Consider the following 23,036-nt stretch of genomic DNA (forward strand, 5'->3'; position numbering starts at 1 on the left):
CTCAGTTATAACAAGTTGAGTCAAAACTTCAACCAACCATTAGTTCCATCAACCCTAGATCAATTGTTTAGCTACTCATAACAAAACAAGACAAAACTACAAAGTTGTTCATAATGTGTAATTTCAAGAATTAAAAGGAGATAGAAAAACTCTAATGTTTGGTTGATCTTCTCACACTTGTTCTTGCCTCCAAAGTAGTCTAAAAACAAGCTTAGTCATATCCTGGGCGAGTTTCTAGAGTTTATAAGGGTTTGGAATAAGTTTTCCCCGAGTTACACTTTGGTCCCCAAATTTTCTAGCATCTGCACAGTTCACCGCGGCAGCGGCACGACTGCGGCGCGACCGTGGTAAAGGCTAACTATTCTGCCTGCGTTTTGTGGACTACCGTGGTCCTACCGCGATCCCACCGCAGTTGCGGTGGATTTCACCTCAGTCCACTTTTTGCTTCTTTATGCTCTGGTGCTTCTTGATTGGACATTTGCTTCACATTATTGACTTCAAAACACTCTGTAGTGCTTCCTAACTTGGATTATTCCTTGCGAAGCAAAAGAACACCAATTAGAGCATTTTGTTATCAATTCGCCTATAAACAACAATAAAGCATGGTAATATTAAGGTGTAAATATCATCTATATAGCCTAATATCAACACCCCGCACTTAAATCATTGCTAGTCCTCGAGCAATCCACCACACTCTATCAAAGTTCCTTCCCTAAGCTTTTCCCTTTAACGAATTACACCATGAACAATTCACCAAAGTTGCACCTAGTAGTGAACAACCTTAACCTCAACAGTCGAGTCTTTCATGCCATGCAATATTTGCACTTACTCAAACTACTCTATACAGAAGTCAAGACTTACCTTTCCTTCGTGAATCACATGCCCTCACATCACACAAGAGAGTAGTTCCACAATTAATATTATTAAGAACAATTAGGAACTCAGATGGACAAAATTCGCTCACTCTCCAAAAGAACATTCACATGCCACAAAGATGTACCATAGGCTTGCCCGTAGTGTAATACTCTACTAATCGAGCCTATCCAGTCTAAGATCAATTAGGACTTCACTTGGTTGTAATGTAGGCTAAGGGATGGGTAGGATATATTTGGATATAGTGACTAACCTCCCTAAGCACTTTTAATACAAAACACATTAACATTCCAAATCATACTTATGTCAACCAGACATTCCACCACAATTTATTTATAACATCCCATTCCTTTAGGTGCATTTATATCAAGCTACCACTTATCAACTACTACATTTATTCATATTATTTTTCATGGCGCTTCTTCTTTTACTCTTCAAAACTGCACCTTTCCTCTATTTCATTGGCTCCACTCAAAAACCAAACCACCACCCCCACACTTTAACTTTTGCATATGTCAAGGCCATTCAAGTGCTCATGGGAGGTAAAAGGGGTTCAAACAGAAGGCTATTCAAAAAATTGGGTAAGGTTCGCATTGTGGTTGCCAAAGAAACAGGCTTATAGGCTCAACAGGGTTAACTACGATGTATTACATTCAGGTGGATTTACATTATACATCTGGCTTATCAAAGAAATGCCTATATCACTTCTAAGACTGAATGAAGCTACTATTTCGCTTTGCAAACACACAGGGCAAGTTCTAGGTATCAAATGTAAAGCATAGAATACAGTCTAGCTCACACACACATGGCATATGAGTCACTCCAGATTGGTTTATCAAGACACTCTCTTTTGATTGTTCAAGTTAGTTACAAACATACAACTTTAAGGCACATTAGCAAGAGTCAACCATTGAGACTAGGCGTTACACTCTAGTATCGATTGTGTTCAGGTGTGTTACCGCCAAGGGATTCTCTTTCTATTTCAGCTCGTAGCCCATCAATGCTAACTAAAACTGAAAACAAAATAAACAAAAACTAACTACACCCGGTTCAAGCTAAGTCCTTGGAAAAGAACCGTGGCCCAAAGAAAAACCAAGGGGGAGTTATTGTACTACCTAAAAATAAAATAAAATAATTGGTATTTTCTCTAGACTAACTTCCCTCAAGAAAATTGTCTAAATGATCCGTCATCAGGAAGAGTCTATATATTCCCCTTTTTTTTGTTTTGAACTTTTACATCGACTTAGTCCCTCAAGAACCCCGTCGGAGAGATCCGTCGTCGGGACAAGTCAACTTTCCTATTTTAAGCTTACCTACTTTAACTATCAATCAAACCACAAAACAAAACAATCAAGAATTACATGTACATACATACATTGAAGTGGCCCCCACCCTACACTTAAAAGGTAGCCATGCCCTCATGGCATAAAAAATTAAGGAACAGTGAGGTAAAAAAACTTCCCTGTAGGATCACTCCTGATCGGAGACGGTGTCTGGGTTTACATTGCAAGCACGACCCAGAGCTCTCAGCCAGCCTAAGATTTTTTTCTCCGACTTGGTCTGGTGAGTGGCCAGAGTGTCAACTCTGGTGCCCGGGTCAGTGACAGAAGTGCGGAGACTAGCCATTTCCTGCTCCAGGACTGTCAGGCGGGTGCTTCGGCGGGGCTGTGACGGGCCTGCCTCCTCAACTCGCGTAGTTGGTGGGACAGCAGCTTCCTCAGCATCATCATCAGATTCATCATCATCCTCAACTATCACCACCGGCTGTCTCCCTACTGTTATCTTGCTAGCCCGGAAAGGGGCTTTCAACGGCAATTTCCCATCAACCCTGAGGTTTTCAGGGATTCTAGCAGCACGACACAACTTGGTGACTAGATAAGGGAAGTAAAAACCTTTGAGTAACTCAGGTGAGCGGATGAACATCTCATCATGAATGAATTGGGCAACATCAAAATCCTGGTGGGTCATGAAACAGTAGATAGCTGCTGCCCGTGGTTGGTTGACATCAGTAGTATTGCTAGAGGGCAACAGCCGACTGTTGATGATTGTGAGCCAACACTTAGCCTCCCAATTGAGATATTGGGAGTTAAGTGTGATCTCGTGCTTTATCCATATGTATTCTCTGTCTGGCACACATATTGTCTCAAGAAGAGTTGCCCACAAGGCACATGATCGACGATAAGTACGATAATTATCGGCTTCCCCCATGAACACTGGAAGCCGGTACACCCTGTGTAAGGTCTCGAGGGATGCATTTATCCGGGTATTGTGTACTGTGACAACCCCATTCTCGTGTTCCAGGCAGTTAGCATAAAATTCCCTCACTACCTATACATTCGCCTCCTCTGGTTCCTCAAAGAAGATGTCCAGCTGACACCTCCTCAACTCAGCAAAGATATTCGGGCACTCCATTTCTAAGGCTTCCCGATCAATATGCACCTCATGTAATAATTTCTTCGACGCCTTTGCATTGTACATATTGTTAGCCCAAGAACAGGTGAAGTTTTGAAGAATGACAAATGAACTCAGTTATGGACCAGGACCATCTTGTGAATCACAGTCATGATCAACCTACACATGTGAGATGCATGTGAAGGAGATAAGTCCTACTGATCAAGCAGCAATATCTCCTCATCTGATCGAACAGGTTGCATATTGGATAAGGGGAGAAAGTATCCTTATATGAAGAAAACACAATCCGGATAAAGATAGTGTTGGATTTTGATATCTTCAAGGACTCAACTACGATAGAAGATCAGTAATTGAGTCTCAATCAAACTCTGATTACTAATTTATTAAAAGACAGCGATTGTTCTCTTTTACATTATTGCACATACGCAGAAGTTAAAATAAATTGAGAGCAAAAGAGCAAGGCGATTTTGCAAGCAATTTATGTGAGATTTGAGTGTGCACTCCTGAAGATACTTGAACGAGATAGAAGAACCAATTCCATTGTGTCTTTCTTTTATTCTAGTTCAATTGTAGTAGGTGGTTTAAAATTGTACCTTTCAGCTTTCATAGAAGCAATTGTATTAGGTACTTAGAGTGTTCAAGTTATAAGCTAACTTGATGTTGTCGAAACAGTTGAGGCTGTGTGCTACAACGAGATTAGAGTTAATCCTTAGGTTTACAAAGAGTTTTGTAAATGCTATTTTGGCTCAGTGATATTAGTGGATGTTTGGGAAAATCCTACTGAGTAGTAGGTCGTGGTTTTTTTCACCTTTTGAGCCAGTTGTTTTCCACGTAAAAGTCTCTGTGTTCTTTATTTTATGTACTTATTATTCTGCAAATAGTAGTAGTTAGAACACCTAGAAGAACCTGGTTCTTCTAGAGCGAAAATTGGGCACCACACAAATCACCCCCCCTCTTGTGTGGTATCAACGTTTAGAACATCAATTGGTATTAGAGCAGGTTATCCTTGAAGAGGCTAACACCTTAGGAAAAGATCAATATTAGTGCACCACCTGGGAACTGGGAAGGGCAATCCACTGCTAGGCCTCCACTCTTCAATGGTCAGTACTATTCCTGGTGGAAGAACAGGATGAGAGATCATATCATAGGAGAGGACTATGAACTCTGGGACATAGTCACTGATGGTCCTTTGGCAACTACAAAGAAGAATGAGGAAGGAGTGGATGTGCCAAATGCAAGAGCTAACTGCACTGCTGAAGATTTGAAGAAATGGAAGAAGAATGCCAAGGCCAAGAAATGGCTTGTGTGTGGACTAGGTCCAGATGAGTACAGTAGAATTCAAAGTTGTACCACTGCTAAGGAAATCTGAGACACTTTGCAAGGGGCTCATGAAGGAACACCTCAAGTGAAGAGGTCCAGAGGAACACTGCTGTATTCTCAATATGAGAATTTCACCATGAAGGAAGGAGAAACCATCTAAGAGATGTATACAAGGTTCACCACACTGACAAATGAACTTATGTCTCTTGGAAGGATTATCCTTGAAGAAGACAAAGTTGAGAAGATTTTAATAAGGGTTCTGCCAGTCTCTTGGGAAAGCAAAATCACTGCTATTCAGGAATCAAAGAATATTGTTACCCTCAAGCTGGATGAACTAATTGGAAACATTACTTCCTATGAACTGATAAGGCAAACCATGAAAATGGATGCACCCAAGAAGGAAAGAAGTTTGGCTCTTAGAATTGCTGAAGGTTCAGATCTGGATGATGAGGAAATGGCTATGATCACAAGAGATTTCAAAAAGTACATGATGAGAGGAAAGGGTTCTTCAAGAGGTACAACCTTCAACAAACCAAGGGCCCCTAAGAAACAGACTAATGAGGTTGATACAAATGTGGTAAGACTGATCACATGATCAAGAATTGTCCTCAATGGGAAATTGAGTGGAAGAAGGAAAGGGCTGAACGAAGGAACAGGAAGAAGGAACAGGTTCAACCAAAAAGGAACAAAGGATCAACAAAGGCTATGGTTGTTGCCTAGGGAGAAACATCAGATAAGGACTCAGAAGATGAAGCTGGAGATGAACAAGCACTTATGGCCATCGGAGAATCAGATGATGAACAAGAGGTAAGTATTCTTCATCTCAAAGACAAGATTAAATTCCTATCTAAAGAAAGGTTGTCTGAGCTACTGCTAGAGTTCATTGATGAGTCTGAGATAATTAACAATGAGAAGGAAGAACTGTCTAGGGAATGTGTGATCCTAAAAGCCAAGTGCAAAAATTTAGAGTCTAGGGCTAATGAGAGTGAAAGTAAAAATGCTGAGTTGAAGAACCAGGTTCTTGAAATTGACAGTAGTGTCCTAGAACTTAGGTCTGAGTATTTAAAACTGAAATTAGGAACAGGAAAGAAGAAAGCTGATCACACACATCTCACCCTAGAAGAAAACTTAGGAAAACTGAAGGATGAGTTGTACAGGAAGGATGAGCAGATAAGAGTATTAAAAGAAGATTTAGGGAAAGTAAAACATGAACTAGACAGAACTTGCAAATGGAACAAGGCTTATGATGCACTCTCCGGGCTACAAGAACATCACAGTAGCAACAAAAGAGGACTTGGCTATGGGACTCAATCACCTAAGTGGGATCCTAAAAGCAAGTACCTCACTCTTCCTGAGAACAAAATATGCACACACTGTGGCAAGACTGGCCATTACAAAAATGAATATAATGCAAAAGAAAAGGACAGTCAAAAGAACAAAGCTTTTGTTCAAGAAAAAAAATAGGATGCCTGGGTGGGCTAGAAGGAATCTGATTTATCCCTTTGCCTATAGAAAGGGACCCAAACTAGTTTGGGTTCCTAAGACTAACCCCTGATTTCTTTTTGCAGGTCCAAGTGAAGGGAAGTAGCCAAATATGGTACATGAGTAGTGGCTTCTCAAAACATATGTCTGGAAGCAAGAACCAGTTCCTTTCACTTGAGGACCTAAATGGAGGTAATGTATCCTTTGGAAATGGGAAGAAAGGTGAGATTATTGGAGTTGGAAAGGTAGGTAAGACAGACTCTCACTCCATTGAGAATGTCTACTTGATAGATGGCTTGAAATACAGCCTGATCAGTGTGTCACAACTGTGTGACAGAGGTAACCTTGTAGCATTCACCTCTACAAAATGCTTTGTGATTAACCTTACCACTGACAAGATTGTTTTGCAGGGAAAAACTTAATAGTATTTACATTGTAGATTTGTCTACTCTCTCAAAAAATGAACTAACCTGCCTAAGTGTGCTGTATAATGATCCCCTACTGTGGCACAAAAGACTTGGTCATGCCAGTCTGAATCAGCTAAACAAATTAGTCTATAACGACTTGGTGATAGGGTTACCTAACATTAAGTTCAAGGAAGACAGTTTGTGAGGCCTGTGCAAGGGGGAAACAGGTAAGATCATCCTTCAAAAGCAAGAAAATGGTAAGCACAACCAAGTCGTTGGAACTGGTCCATATGGATCTCTGTGGTCCAATGAGAACCATGAGCAGAGGTGGAAAGAAATATGTAATGGTACTTGTTGAGATTATTCTAGATTTACCTGGATACTATTTCTAGCATCTAAAGATGAAGCATTTGACATGTTTACTGCCTTTGTTAGAAAAACTCAAAAATAATTAGGAAATCAACTTGCATCCATTAGGTCTGATGATGGAACAGAATTTAAAAATGCTAAGTTTGCTGAATTCTTTGATGAAAATGGTATAGATCATAACTTCTCTGCCCCTAGGACTCCTCAACAAAATGGAGTAGTTGAAAGAAAGAACAAGACTCTTGAAGACATGGCTAGGACTATGCTTCTTTCTAGTAAGCTGCCCCATAGCTTCTGGGCAGAGGCTGTAAACACTGCATGTTACATTATCAATAGATGCATGACTAGACCTCTTGTAGAGAAGACTCCCTATGAGTTACTTAAAGGGAGAAAACCAAATATATCCCATCTTAGGGCATTTGGATGTAAGTGCTTTCTGCACAATAGTGGAAAGGACTCCCTAGGTAAGTTTGATCCCAGAAGTGATGAGGGAGTATCCTTGGGATATTCTTCACATAGAAAAGCATATAAAGTGTTCAATAAAAGAACTTTGTGTGTAGAAGAAAATGTGCATGTAGTATTTGATGAAACTAACATTCTTTCTGAGAGACAGGAACATGAAGATGAAGCCATTGGATTGGTAAAAGATTTGACTGAAGCCTCAACACAAGTCAAAGTGGCACCAAAAGAAGGAACAAGTTCTTCTATTCAGAGCAACCTGACAGGGGGAACTAATCAAAGAGGAATTGAAATAAACGCCCTAAAAGAACCTGTTCATGACCCTGTTCCTCAGCAACAGAACATGGGAGAAACATCTAGCAGAAACCAGTTGGTTGTGAAACCTCACAAGTATCAAAGTTCTCATCCTATTGAGAACATTATCACTGATCCAACATCTGGAGTCAAAACTAGATCACAATTAAAGAATTTGTGCGCTTTTGATGCTTTTTTATCTCTTATTGAACCTAAAAATGTTGTTGAAGCTTTGCAGGATGCAGATTGGGTGAATACAATGTAAGATGAACTCAATCAGTTTAAGAGAAGTCAAGTTTGGCATCTGGTTCCAAGACCCAAGGACAGATCAGTTATTGGCACAAAATGGGTCTTCAGAAACAAACTTGATAAAGATGGAACAGTTACAAGAAACAAGGCAAGACTGGTGGTCCAAGGTTACAGCCAAGAGGAGGGCATAGATTATGATGAGACCTTTGCTCCAATTGTAAGATTAGAGGCAATCAGACTCCTCATAGCCTTTACAGCACACATGGAATTCACTCTTCATCAGATGGATGTCAAAACTGCCTTCCTGAATGGCTACCTGAAAGAAGAAGTGTTTGTGAAACAACCTCCAGGGTTTGAGAGCAAGGAATGTCCTGAGCATGTGTACAAGTTAGACAAGGCTCTATATGGACTCAAGCAGGCCCCAAGAGCATGGTATGAACGACTGTCCAAATTTCTGCTTGAACATGGTTACAAAAGAGGTAAAATTGATAGTACCTTATTCTTAAGGGAAAAAGGTAATGATCTCCTTGTGGTACAAATATATGTTGATGACATAATCTTTGGGGCCACCACTGATAAGTTAAGTAAAGACTTTGCAAAACTAATGGAGAATGAGTTTGAAATGAGTATGATGGGTGAGCTTAACTTCTTCTTAGTCTTACAGATCAAACAAAGTCCTAATGGAACCATGATCCATCAGCAGAAGTATGCAAAAGAGCTTATCAAAAAGTTTAAAATGGAAGAATCAAAAGAAATAGACACACCCATTGCAACTGTTACTAAATTAGACATTGATGAACCTGGTTCATCAGTTGATCAAAAGTTGTATAGGGGTGTGATTGGTTCACTCTTGTATCTTACTGCCAGCAGACCTGACATTGTTTTCAGTGTAGGGCTTTGTGCTCGTTTTCAGGCCAATCCAAAAGAGTCTCACTTGACTGCTGACAAGAGGATACTAAGATATCTGAAAGGCACCACTGATCTGTGTCTTTAGTACCCCAAAGGTAGTAATTTCAATCTAGTAGGATATGCTGATGCTGATTATGCAGGTTTCCTAGTGGATAGGAAGAGCACCTCAGGTATGGCACACTTCCTTGGTTCATGTCTTGTGACATGGGTTACTAAAAAGCAAAATTCAGTGGCCATATCTACTGCTGAAGCTGAGTATGTTGCTGCTGCTTCTTGTTGTGCTCAATTGCTATGGATCAAACAGCAGCTGGTAGATTTTGGCATTGAAGTTGGTTGCATTCCTATATTCTGTGATAATACTAGTGCTATAAGTATGACAAAGAACCCTGTTCATCATAAGAGGACTAAGCACATAGATGTTAGGCACCACTTCTTAAGAGATAACTATGAGAAAGGATTGATCTCCAAAGAATTCTGTGGTACTGATAAATAAATTGATGATATCTTCACTAAAGCATTGAGTAGAGAAAACTTTGAGAGGAACAAGTTGGAATTAGGGATGATTAAGATCACATAATAGGTCCAGTTCAGAATGCACAATGAAAAAAAAATTTGGCTAGGAATTCTGAACTTGTGTAAATATCTAGATTAATTCTTACTCAGCTTCATACTCTAATTAGTATACTCCTGTGACATGTGTTTATATGACTCACTGATCTCTTACAAAATTTTCTCTATTATGGCATTTGAGGCATGTTCAAGAGAGTTCTAAAAGAAGAACCTGGTTCATCAGTATGGGCTCATATGAAAGCTCAGGTATGTTTCCTATACTCTGCACAATTAAAAAGATTAATGTTTCAATCATGAGCAGAAGTCCTATACTTGTTAAATTCCTAGAAAATTCTATCCGTTGGCATTTAACCAGTTCCGTCCATCTAGAACTCTAAACCGTAATTTTTGCCAAATATCTAGGGAAGCCAAATCGATCATTTAAATTCTGGAATTTCAGTTTGATTAGACTCCTATTTGACCCCTGCAAAAAGCTATTGTTACTGATTAAATGTCTAAATCTCATTAAATACACACCATCTCTCCAGCCTTCATCATAATTCCAAAATCGTCAAAAATTCTTCTTCACTTCCAATTGCCCTCTTCTCCAAAACTCCCAAATTCTCTCAAGAAACCAACAATCATGTCTAACCCACAAGAAAATCCTGGAACTCCTCCACCACCATTTCCCTCAAATTCATCCTCATCTACTCCTGCCATTGTATCTCCAAAACCTAGATTACGAAGGCAGAAAATGCTTGCTCGAAAGACTGTAGCATCTGGGGCTTTGAGAAAGGTTTTAAACGAAAGGTTGAAAGCAAGCCAAATGAAGCAAAGCAAAACTCTAAATTCAGACTCCAGCTCTGAGTCAGAATCTTATCAATCAGCTACTGAGGGGGAATGACATGGGTCTTCTAACTCTGAGAAGACTCAAGAATCCTCTATTGAGGTAAGTTCATCTGTGAGTGAATACTTAGAGACTAGGTTTGTTCTGGTTGGTCCTATTAGGGATGTTGAAGTGCCTGAGATACGTAGGAGTGGAGGTAAAAATAATCTTGAAAAAGAAAATGAGAGAGAGGGTGCATGTGGTGAAGAGAGGGGAAATGGGAAGGGAGCAGTTCTTGCTATATGTGGAGTTGCACAAGAGAGGTTAGAAGAGAGTGGCATGAAGTCAGGAGGAAGTGGTTCTGGGGAAGCTGTTGAGGGGTTGGTTCATCTGAGCAAGCAAAGAGATGAACATGTTTCATCTACTGAAGAAACCTTGGCTGATCTACTGAAAAAGGTTGGGGCAAGCTATGACCCAAAGAAACGCAGAGCTCTCACAGCAAAAGCCCCAACTGTTCCCAAGCCTTCCAAGAAAAGAAAAGCTTCATTCCCAACATTTACTGCCTCTTCAGTGCCTAGGGGTAGAACCACAAGAAGAAGGGTAAAACAGACTGAAGCTGATCTACAAAAAGCCTTAGAAGAAAGTAAGAAAAAGAAAATGGATAAGGGAAAAGGAAAGATTGCCGAATCCTCAAAGGTACTTGTTGAGGAAGAGGAGATGGTACTGGTCCATCAAGAAAGGGGTACAACAGTGGAGGTTCCTACACCCAAGCCTAAAAAGCCCAAGGCTTCCTCCAAGAAGTCTTCCTCTGTGCCTGTGGCTACTGAACCCACACTAGCCAAGAGGACAAGATCTGCAGTGAAAGCTAAACAAACAAAAGTCTCTGATGATGATGGCTAGAGTAGAGAAGAAGAAGAAGAAAATGATTCTGTGAAGGAACAGGACAAGCTTGCCATTTTTGGCAGAAGAAAGATTTTAAAAGGTAGATTGTTGAAGTACCTGGTGGAACCAAGGATGATGAGATTGGTAAATTCTTTAGCTGCTCAAGGATGGAAGGACATGGTCCTTCAGATGGATGGTAGGCTAGCGAGAAATGAGATGATTGAATTTATGGCAAATGCTGCTGTTAAGGATGGAGTTGTTAGTAGCCTGGTGAAGGGAGTTCAAGTGCAGTTTGATGTAGTGAAACTGGGAGAGATTCTGGACATACCCTCTAAATGGTTTGATGACTATACTAGGCAGAGGTGGCCATGCCTAGACTCCCTCCCTACTGCCCTTGAAATCACCAAGAGGTTCTGTGATTCAGAGGAAGTGAATGAAGCCAGGGCTGTGCAGAAAAGTGAGAAGAGGTCTGAGCACAAGGTTGTGTTTGAGTTTGTCAACAAGTGCTTATTGCCCAGAAAGGAGATAAGGCACACTGCTAACTACATAGACCTGGTTCTTATGGAGTGCCTGGAGAGAGGAAAGCAAATCAACTGGCCTGCCCTTATTGTCAAATTGCTATACAAGGTCATAAATGGCTCCAAGGCTCATGCTACTCCATATGGCTTTATATTGACACAGTTCTTGACAGGCTAAATGTGCCTTTGAAGAAATGGGAAATGGCCTCAAGCAAGGAACACTTGGCATCAAAAATCTTCTTGCCTGTGACTATCCAATCAATGTTATCCCAGTTGAACCTAGTTGATCTCTGAAGACACCCATCAATAGCAAAGTTAGGACTTTTGTTCAGGAATGTGCAGCTAAGGATGCTGAAATTGCTAGGCTCAAGGCTCGTGTGGTTGAAGTGGAAACTGAGAGGGATGGTCTTAGAATTGAGCTTGCCAAAGAAAAGGAGAAGAATGATGGAATTCTTCAGAACATGCTGAATCTTCTCCAAACTCAACCCTCCAGTTCCTCCAAGCCTTAGCACTCCTAGCCTTTGTCTCCTGAACTTGTCTAGTACCCCCAGTGACCCAGATTAGGGATTTTTCTATTTTTTGCTCATGGTTGAATGTTTTTCTTTCTTTTTGTGGATTGTTGGTGGCAACATATCTCTATCAATGACAATTGTTGTTTTCTTTTGTTCAATAATTATTCTGACCTTGATAGTTTAAATATGTTTGTTAGATTACTGATGATTGCACCATGCTTGCACTTGCAGTTGCCCCAGTGGCCATGAGTATTTATTAAAATCTGGGATTCACATTGTGTGCGCAACTTTTCGATGATGCCAAAAGGGGGAAGAGATATTGTGCTTTACGTATTCTGAAATAAGTGATGTTTATAACCTAATTAACCCGGTCCTTGATGATAAGTGAATTTTTTAATTTTAGTGTTGATAGTTAAGCTGAGTTCTTACACGTTTTGAATTAGTAAAACACACAGAGTTTGTCATCATCAAAAAGGGAGAATTTGTTGGCCCAAGAACAGGTGAAGTTTTGAAGAATGACAAATGAACTCAGTTATGGACCAGGTCCATCTTGTGAAGCACAGTCATGATCAACCTACATATATGAGATGCACGTGAAGGAGATAAGTCCTACTGATCAAGCATCAATATCTCCTGAGCTGATCGAAAAGGTTGCATATTGGATAAGGGGAGAAAGTCTCCTCATATGAAGAGAACACAATCCGGATAAAGATAGTGTTGGAGTTTGAGATCTTCAAGGACTCAACTACGATAGAAGATCAGGAATTGAGTCTCAATCAAACTCTGATTACTATTCTATTAAAAGACAGTGATTGCTCTCTTTTACAGGTATTGCACATACGCAGAAGTTAAACTAAATTAAGAGCAAAAGAGCAAGGCAATTTTGCAAACAATTTATGTGAGATTTAAGTGTGCACTCCTGAAGCTACTTGAACGAGATAGAAGAACCAATTCCAATGTGTCTTTCTTTTATTCTAGTTCAATTGTAGTAGGTGGTTTAAAATTGTACTCTTCAACTTTCATAGAAGCAATTGTATTATGTACTTAGAGTGTTCATGTTATAAGCTAACTTGAAGTTGTCGCAACAGTTGAGGCTGTGTGCTACAACGGGATTAGAGTTAATCCTTAGGTTTACAAAGAGTTTTGTAAATGCTATTTTGGCTCAGTGATATTAGTGGAAGTTTGGGAAAATCCTACTGAGTAGTAGGTCGTGGTTTTTTTCACCTTTTGAGCCAGGTGTTTTCCATGTAAAAATCTCTGTGTTCTTTATTTTATGTACTTATTATTCCGCAAACAGCAGTAGTTAGAACACCTAGAAGAACCAGGTTCTTCTAGAGCGAAAATTGGGTACCACAAAAATCACCCCCCCTCTTGTGTGGTATCGACATTTAGAACATCACCTGTCCTCCGCCGGTTTGGAGACAAACCTAGTGCGTTCAAACTGTGCCGCACTAGCTTGACCCCTAGCTCTTGAGGAGCTACCCGGTCCACTAGCGGAAGACCCTGTTGTGCGTCTTTCTAGATGGTTGCATTTTACCTGTCAATAGAGAAACGCCTATCAGTGAGGGTGTGAGATGTGTGAACTATGGGTGATTACTCAGACTTCACCACAACCATGGTCACATTAGCCCTTATAACTCCATTGGGGCAATTCCCCAAACACCTTGTGAGCAAGACAATTCCTCACACCTATAGCCCATATGGATACATCAATGCTTCCCCCAAATTACAAGTTGTACTACACCATTACACCCCCACAACAATTAGTTCAACACCCACAACATACACCTCTCCACCACATTATACACATAACCCCTTCACAAGTGACTACAAAAATGAAATTCAAAAGAAAAAAGACAAAAAATTACAAGAATCTACTAAAATTACTACACCATTAAAAATATGAACTAACATACAACTAACAAAATACAAAAGAAAAGGTAGCGACATACCTTTATGGAAGAGAGGATGAGAGGAATGGAGATGAGGAAGTAGGAGGGGTGAAGAAGAAGAAGAAGAAGAGAGAGGGATTTAAGAGGTTAGGGTTGTAGAGAGAGAGACGATTGGGGAAGTGAGGGGGTGGGTTGTTTGTTTTGATGAAATAAAAGAGGGGGAGGGATTTTGCAAAGAAAATAAAAAAATAATAAAAAAAATAATTAGAAAACATACCCGGGCGACGCACTTAGGTGTCTCACCGCGGTCGAGTCGCGGTGGGTTAAAGAAAGTGAGGCAGAATACTTCCGTCTCACCGCGGTCACGGTGGGTTGGACAAATTTGAGGCAGAATACATGCCTCTCACCGCGGTTCTACCGCGGTCGCGCCGCGGTCACGGTGCAAGGAAAATTTTTTTTTTCTTTTTTTTTATGAGAAGTTACATAAGAAAACACAAACTACAACATTCGTGGGTTGCCTCCCACGCAGTGCTTGATTTAACGTCGCGTCACGACGCAGGCTCGGAGCATCACTCCTCATTCGCATACTGGGGCTCTTCCAATATTATTATCTCTCTGCCCCCATTCTCATCTGCCATTCCAAGGTAATGTTTCAACCTCTGACCATTTACTATAAACTTATTTGTCCCATCCTCTGATTCAATATCAACAGCTCCACTTGAGAACATTTGCACCACTCTGAAGGGTCCTGACCATTGGGACTTTAACTTACCCAAAAACAATCTCAATCTGGAGTTGTATAGCAACACTAGCTCTCTGGAGTTGAAGTTTCGGTCCACGTTGTGCTTGTCATGCATCAGTTTCATCCGTTCTTTGTACAATCTCGCACTCTCAAATGCCTGGAACCTGAATTCCTCTAGCTCATGTAACCCTGTGACTCTATTGGTGCCTGCTGTCTCCATGTCCAAGTTCAACTGCCGCAATGGCCAAAGTACTTTGTGCTCAAGCTCTACCGGGAGGTGGCATGCCTTTCCAAATACCAACATGTACGGTGACATACCAATTGGAGTTTTGAAGGCTGTTGGATACGCCCACAATGCATCATCCAGCTTCCTTGCCCAATCAGTCCTTGTTGCATTCACTATTTTTGTAAGGACACTTTTAATCTCCCTGTTGGACACTTCAACTTGCCCGCTCGACTGTGGGTGGTACGGGGTGGTCACCTTATGGCGAACTCCATACTTTTCCAACAGCCCTGTGAACGCTCTATTGCAGAAATGGGTTCCGTCATCATTGAGTATAGCTCTTGGGGTGCCAAAACGTGTGAAAATGTTCTTCTTCAGAAAGCCCGTTACCCCTTTAGCATCATTGGTCGGGAGAGCCACTGCTTCGACCCACTTGGAGACGTAGTCAACTGCTACCAATATGTACTTGTTACCATACGAACTAACAAATGGCCCCATGAAGTTGATCCCCCACATGTCAAAAACCTCCACCTCTTGAATTGTGGTCATTGGCATCTCGTGTCTGCGAGATATGGTTGCCTGTCCTTTGGCATTCATCGCAACTTTTGACCCAAGCATGGGCATCCTTGAACAGAGTTGGCCAATACAAGCCCAACTCCAGCACCATAGCTGCTGTCCGAATTCCTCCAAAGTGTCCACCATATGGTGAAGCATGGCAAGCCTGCAAAATAGAATTTTGATCTTTCTCGGGGATACACCGCCGGATCATGTTATCTACACATATTTTAAACAATAGAGGTTCATCCCAATAATAAGACCGACAATAACGAAAGAACTTTTTCTTTTGAATTGAGGAGAGTTCATAAGGTACAATACCACTTGCTAAATAATTAGCAATGTCAGCATACCACGGTGCCTCCTCCATTGTCATTGCTAGTAACTGTTCATCCGGGAATGTCTTTGTTATATCCTCAACCTCTACCTTCTTTTCAGCTCCTTCCAACCTTGAGAGGTGGTCAGCTACTTGGTTCTCTGTCCCTTTTCTGTCACGTATCTCCAGATCGAATTCTTGTAACAGAAGAACCCAGCGAATCAAGCGTGGCTTTGACTCCTTCTTTTCTATCAGGTACCTAATTGTTGTATGGTCAGTGTAAACAATAGCTTTCGAGCCAATCAAGTATGACCTGAATTTGTCGAATGCAAAAACGACAGCCAACATCTCTTTCTCCGTCACGGTGTAATTGAGTTGTGCACCACTTAGCGTTCTGCTTGCATAGTAAATCGGGTGCATCGGTTTATCTTTTCGCTGCCCCAAGACTGCTCCTATAGCATAATCACTTGCATCGCACATGAGCTCAAACGGTTGCTCCCAGTTGGGTGCAACAATGATGGGTGCAGTCACTAATCTCTTCTTCAACTCCTCAAATTCCAACCTGCAATCATTAGAAAACACAAAGGGGTTATCCTTTTCAAGGAGTTTGCATAAAGGGTTAGCAATCTTAGAAAAATCTTTTATGAATTGCCTGTAGAACCCGGTGTGCCCAAGGAAACTTCTGACCGCCTTGACTAAAGTAGGCGGTGGCAACTTCTCAATCATGTCAACCTTAGCATGGTCAACCTCAATTCCCTTACTGGACACTCGATGCCCCAAGACTATCCCTTCTTGTACCATAAAATGGCACTTTTCCCAGTTCAGCACTAAATTTGCCTCCACACATCTTCTGAGCACTCTTCTTAAGTTGTGAAGATAGTCCTCAAATGAATCCCCCACCACGGAGAAATCATCCATAAAAACTTCCATAATGTCCTCCACCATGTCTGTGAAAATGGCTAACACGCACCGTTGAAATGTTGCCGGTGCATTGCAAAGACAAAAAGGCATTCTCAGAAAGGAAAAGAAGCCATACGGACAGGTGAACGATGTTTTCTCTCTATCTTCGGGGGCTATTGAGATCTGATTGTACCCCGAATATCCATCCAAGAAATAGAAGTGAGATCGCCCGGCCAGCTTGTCTAGCACTTGGTCAATGAATGTAATGACGTCCAAATCCACTACTAAAAAGTAATAGACACGGTCGCATGCAATATAATTTACCCAACTATGAGTCGGGGTCGAATCCCACAGAGAATAATGTGTAGGCGATTAGGAATGTAAGAAAATAATCGCTTATTGCGCAATGCCAAACAATAAGAATTTGGTTTTGAAAATGTTTATATCTAAATGCGAAAATGTAAACTAACCTAGAAAGCAAGTAAAATGATCAATGGCTACAAGTATGGTTGCATCGGGAATTACACTCAAGTAATGATCCAATGTATTTCATGATTTTACAAATATGAGCGAGTTTATGTTAATTAGCCACGGATAATAATTCTTAATTAGCTTCTTCCGAAGACTAACAAGACTTCCTAATTGAATTATCCCTAAAACAATTAGAAGATTATGCACACCCGGAATGGCTACAAGTAGTTCAATCCTATCTCTAGGTAGAATCTATAAAATGAGGGTTAACGCCTCAAGTTCTTGTTAATTAATCTTTCCCAACCCCAAATTATCTTTTCCAAAATTAGTTCGGAGTTAATGGGTGAGTCCTAGGGTTAGCTAATCCCTTTGCAAACATTAAAGAACAAGAATAATTAAAGTAACAATAACTCACTTCATAAATAAATAAAAATCATTCAATATATAAGCACAACAAGGTATTTAATCCACACTTTAAACATGAATATTTCCATAAACAAGATTTAAGTGTTGAATAAAATACTACACACTTAGATATACAATACAAAGCAAGGAAATGAAGAAAGCAACATAAATGGGTAAGAAATTCTCAACCAAAAGCTTCAATCTTCAAGACCAAAGTGTGTGTGCAAAACCCTAGCTTCCAAAACTTGTTCTCTCTAGCCCTAAGAACTGAAAGTAAGCCAAAGATCTGCCAAAGATATGTTTGGACGTGTATAAAATGGTTTGGGATGAGAACTTGTGAAATGTCAATTCTGCCCAGGTCTGATGCTCGACTTCCGCACCTGCAGAAGAATAATTGCAGGTGTGGCTCCGCATAAGCGGAACTCCCATCGCAGAAGCAGAATTTTACAATTGTGCTGTCACCGCAGATGCGGTTCTCCAGGCGCAGATGCGCCATCGCAGAGGCGAAAAACCAACCGCAGATGCGGTTTCTGAGAATTTATCCGTTTCCGCAGAAGCGAGGTCGCTTCTGCGGCCATCCTTCCGCAGAAGCAGAGTCACTGGAGGATTTTGCATGTTTTCACTCTCTTTTGCTCAATTCCACTTCAGTTCAATTCAAATCACTTCGTAGCATCATTTACCTGAAAATATAACAATACACACCATAAACAACCTTATATTATAGTTAAAGCACATAAAAGCTAAGGAAAAGAGACTAGAATGAGTGGTAAAATCACCACTCATCAGAATGGCAGGGGTAAGTGGTCCTTCAGGGTGGCTGTGTTCAATTTCCGGTAATCCATGCAAATCCACCATCCCGTGACTGTACGAGTTGAACAGGGCTGACCCAATTGCTGTCAGAGATGGGGAAGATGATACCCGCATCTTACCATTTGATCACTTCCTTCTTCACCACTTCTTTCATATTTGGGTTCAGCCTTCGTTGATGTTCTCTGGAAGGTTTGTGCCCTTATTCCAAGAGAATCTTGTGCATGCAGAAGGCTGGGCTGATACCCTTTATGTCTGCCACGGTCCAACCAATGGCAGTCTTACATTCTTGTAGTACTTGTAGGAGCTGCTCTACCTGCACATCTAGCAAACCGGATGATATAATAACAGGAAAAGTAGAATCAAGCCCTAAGAAAACATACCTGAGGTGAGCTGGGAGCGATTTCAGCTCCAGCTTGGGTGGTTCCTCTAATGATGGTTTTGCCGGAGGTGTAGCTCTTTTTTCTAACTCAAAGGACTCGAACTGAAGTTCCCTTTTCCAGAATCGTTGGCCTTCAAGTTCCATGACCCACTCAGCCATCCCTTCACCATCCATCTCCTCTAAATTTATCAGGCAGGCCTCCAATGGATCTTTAGCAGTTAGGGTCACATCATCTTCGTACAGAATCACATCCACTGCTTCCACTAGGGAGCAATTGGCATATTCACAGGGTCTGCTCATGGATTGCTGAACGTTGAATATGACTTTTTCATTGTTCAGCCTCATTTTTAATTCCCCAGTTTCACAATCGATCAGTGCTCTCCCAGTGGCTAAGAATGGCCTCCCTAAAATGATGGGTATCTCATCATCTACCTGACAATCCAGAATAATAAAGTCTGCAGGGAACACAAACTTTTCCACTTGTACTAACACATCATCAAGAATCCCTGTTGGCCTTATAACCGTGCGGTCAGCCAATTGCAACAGCATCGAAGTCGGTCTAGCTCTGCCAATGCCCAGTTTGGTGTATATATCCAGAGGCATCAAATTTATGCTGGCTCCTAAGTCATATAATGCCTTTGCAAAGGCATAACCCCCAATAGTGCATGGAATAGTAAAGCTAACTGGGTCAGACATCTTTTGAGCTATGAGTCTTGTCACTACTGCGCTGTAGGTCTGTGTCAGGGTTACTGTGAATAGGTCCTGAAAATCAAACTTTCATGACATTAGGTCCTCCATCATCTTTGCATAGCCTGGCATCTCCCTCAAGTCATCCATCAGAGGAATATTCAACTGAATTTGACGCAGCATGTCCATAAATTTCTTGTATTGATCTTCCTTCTTTTGTTTTACCAGTCTCTGAGGGAAGGGTGCAGGTATCACCCTTTGGGCAGTGTTTGCTGGCTTCTCTCTGTTGGGGTTCTGTGGCACAAGAGCTACCACCTGTTCTGCAGCTTGTTCACTCTCTTTAGCTTTATCCTTACCGTCTTGAACCTGTTCAACCGCCACTTCAGTGAGTCCTGTTGGTTCATCTACCTCTAATGGAACTGGAGTGGCTGGCGTAGTCTCTTTGCTGGCTTGTGTAATCTCCTGCTCTCTGTCTAAATCTCTCCCATTCCGGAGACTTACTGTCATCAACTGATTCGGGTTTTGCTCCTTGGGGTTAATGTTCGTGTCTGCTGGCAATGTTCCCTGGGGGCGGTTGTTTAAGTCCATAGACAGCTGCCCCAACTGAGTTTCAATGTTTTTTATTGCTGATTCATGCACTGCCAACTTTTCCTGCATCTTACCATTTGTTCCAATGAGTTGTTGAAGCATACCCCTGATCTCCACCATATTGTTATCTTGTTGTTGAGGAGGTGGCTGATATGTCAACTGTTGCTGATTTTGCTGTGGATAGCCCCGTTGTCTCTGATATGGTACTGGTACCATTTGGCCTTGGGGTTGCATACCTCCAGGCTGTGGCATGTTTGGTCTGTATTGCTGATTTGGTGCCGGTCTCCACTGTTGTCCTCCTTGTCTCTGATCCCCAAAGTTGTTGACATAATTCATATCTTCTCTTACCCCTTGATTGTCACCTTCTCCACTCCATGAACACACATAAGACTGATTAAGACAGGGTGTACACAGTCCTCCATTTGTTGTGTCAACAATATGCACCTGCTTTGTACCCATCTCATCAATCTTCTTTGTCAATATACTCATCTGAGTCATGAGTGTGGCTATTGCATGCGAATTATTTGGGTTAAGAGGAACTGAATGCACTATGGGTGCCATTGTTGTACCTCTAGTCATCCACCCCGAATTATGGGACATCTTGTCAAGAAGGACTTTGCACTCGGTGAATGTCTTACTCAAAAATGCACCTCCAGCTGAAGCATCCACATTGGCCTTTAGATTGTCAGCTAACCCCATGTAGAACCTCTGGCCGAGCATCTGGTCTGGAATACCATGGTGAGGACACTTCACTAGCATCCCTTTGAACCTTCCCTAAGTTTCCTGCAAGGTCTCAGTCGGCTGCTGCTGGTACTGCAATATCTCATCAATCTGCCTTGCAGTCTTATTGGGCGGGTAGAACTTATTCAGGAACTGCTTGACTAATTCCTCCCGGGTGACAATGAATTTATAGGGAGCGAATTCAACCAAGTCTGAGCTTCCCCAGTTACAGAGAATGGGAACAGTAATAGCTTGATAGCTTCCGGATTCACATTAGGCTGCCTTTGGGTCACACAAATCGATAGAAAATTTTTCAAGTGTTGCTGAGGGTCTTCAATGTGTGACCCGGAGAACAATCCCTTATTCTGCAGAAGATGCAGCATGTTGTTGGTGATTTGGAATGTCTTCGCTTAAATTGGGAAGCAAAGCTATGGCAGTAGCTAGGTTGTCAGCTGTTGGCTGTGCCCAATCATAAAGTGCAGCTTCTGGCACAAGAGGTGCCACTAATCTAACGTTTGGGGCAGCTGGCTCATCCCCGATGTTTCCGTTGACGTTCTCTACGTCACCCATGTCAATTTCAAGCTGGTGTGGTTATTGTGATTGTTGGATCCTCTTGTTAGCACGGTTCAATGCCCTGAAAGTTTTCTCGGGGTCTGAGAGTCCTTCAAGCCGTTCTCCAGTCCTCGAAGAATTTTTAGGCATACACCTGAATTCCACAAGAGTTCAAACGTGAGAATTTCAATGAAAAGATTGTTTAACACCTTCGAAAATTGATCTAAACTAATAATTCTAACACTACTTCTATGTTATAATAAATAACACCGTTAATTTCTTGGAAACGGCGCCAAAATTTGATCACACCCAACTATGTCTTCTAGAAGACAAAGCGATCGTTGCAAATATAATCCGATTTTAAGTCCGGAGTCGAATCCTCAGGGAACAAACCTATCTATCACAACTCTTGGCAATGCTATTATCAACTCAAACAATTTCCAAATGCAAGAAATTTATCAATAAAGGTTGGGTTTTTGTTTAACTACTTCAAATGATATTAAAAATAACAATATGCTAAATCAAAGATAATTCAGTGGTAAAAAGGTCTAGGGTATTGATTTCTCCAATTGCTAGTTTAGGTCTTAACTCTTTTGCTATAATCTCGCCGTAATACTCTATGAGGATTATAAGCTATGGGATATCGTAATTATCTCTCAATCAACTACGATAATTTACTAGAGCATTCTCTCGAACTACTCTAGCTGACAATATGTGCAGCTCTGAATTATCCCACCAAAGCTTCGTTATCTCTAACCCCACTTTTAAATTCAAATAATGAATCTCTTCAATTACCCAAAAGTGGTGTTGTTCAACAGCAGTCTAACCTAATATTCTTTCTCAAGCAATATAAGGAAATTAGACACGATTAATCAAGTGCCCATTCAATTAATCACCATACAAAATGTAGTTAACAATCATATGATAATTCCAGCTCGATTATAACAAGTTGAGTCAAAACTTCAACCAACAATTCGTTCCATCAACCCTAGATCAATTGTTTAGCTACTCATAATAAAACAAGACAAAACTACAAAGTTGTTCATAATGTGTAATTGCAAGAATTAAAAGGAGATAGAAAAATTCTAATGTTTGGTTGATCTTCTCACACTTGTTCTTGCCTCCAAAGTAGTCTAAAAACAAGCTTAGTCATATCTTGGGCGAGCTTCTAGAGTTTATAAGGGTTTGGAATAAGTTTTCCCCGAGTTACACTTTGGTCCCCAAATTTTCTGGCATCTGCACAGTTCAACGCGGCCGCGGCACGGCCGCTGCGCGACCGCGGTGAACACTAACTATTCTGCCTGCGTTTTGTGGACTGTCGCGGTCCTACCGTGATCCCACCGCGGTCGCGGTGGATTTCACCTCAGTCCACTTTTTGCTTCTTTATGCTCGGGTGCTTCTTGATTGGACATTTTCTTCACATTATTGACTTCAAAATACTCCGTAGTGCTTCCTAACTTGGATTATTCCCTGCGAAGCAAAAGAACACCAATTAGAGCATTTTGTTTTCAATTCGCCTATAAAACAACAATAAAGCATGGTAATATTAAGGAGTAAATATCATCTATATAGCCTAATATCATGATGCAATGACTATTTATTTCAACTATGCATTTTTACTTTTTCAGGTAAAATCTGTAAAAAGTACATTTTTAGAGCACCATAATTTAGAGCTATATATAAAATTATAGCTAAAATAATTAATTTCAAACTATGTATTTTTATTACTTTTTAGATG

The sequence above is a fragment of the Nicotiana attenuata genome, unplaced genomic scaffold (genome assembly GCF_001879085.1).
Source record: "Nicotiana attenuata strain UT unplaced genomic scaffold, NIATTr2, whole genome shotgun sequence".
NCBI classification, from domain to species: Eukaryota; Viridiplantae; Streptophyta; class Magnoliopsida; order Solanales; family Solanaceae; genus Nicotiana; species Nicotiana attenuata.